The sequence below is a fragment of the Myotis davidii genome, unplaced genomic scaffold (genome assembly GCF_000327345.1).
Source record: "Myotis davidii unplaced genomic scaffold, ASM32734v1 scaffold149, whole genome shotgun sequence".
NCBI lineage: Eukaryota > Metazoa > Chordata > Mammalia > Chiroptera > Vespertilionidae > Myotis > Myotis davidii.
Genome location: NW_006352194.1, coordinates 842,238 through 843,045, shown reverse-complemented (window position 1 = coordinate 843,045; position 808 = coordinate 842,238).

The window sequence follows — 808 nt, the reverse complement described above, 5'->3', positions numbered from 1 at the left end:
GCCTCCTCTGGGTCCATCTGTTTCCTGGGCACCTCCACCTGAGTGGGCCTCAGGCCCCTGAAACCGTCTGGTCCCTCTTCCCCACCAAGGAGGGTCCCTTTATCCCCTGTCACCCGAGTGGAAACCACGGTCTCATCCTCACCCCCTGCCTCTACATACCTCCTTGATCCTATTCCCTCATCTTCTCTTTGCTGGCCTCACTGCCTCAGCCTCCGGGCCCGTCCCCAAGTTGCCCCTCACAGTGCAGGGCTCTATTGAAACCATGGATGTGACCATGTCTCTTCCAGTTAATCATGGCTTGGCCTCCACCACCCTTTAATTCCTGGCTCTGTAAGTCTCTCCAGCATGTCTTGGGCTTACCCCAACTCCTTCCTCTCCCCCAAGAAAATAGACTAGCCCCTCCCCCAACACCCCTTCCTCTTATGCCTCCTTGCCTTTATCCTGTAGCTGTTCTGTCCTGGAGAGTCCTCTTGCTCTCCTGACTCCATCCGCCTGGCAAGCTAATCCTTCATGATACCAGGACAGGGCCACCTCCTGCAGGGAGCCCCGTGTCACCGCCTCAGGGCCAGGCTGAGCTGTTGCAGCACTCATCTAGCTGGTAGGTCCGAATCCATCTGCTTTCCTGCACCAGAGCACGCCCCTCCTCGCCATCTCTCCCCTGGGTGCCTGCAGGCCTCCTAGTAGGGCTCCTGCTTCTGCTCCCCGACTCCAGTCTGTTTCCCACCTAGCAGGCAGAGCAATCCTTTGAACATGAAAGTCAAATCATATCCCTCTCTGCTTAAGCCCACCAATGACCCCCATGATTTAC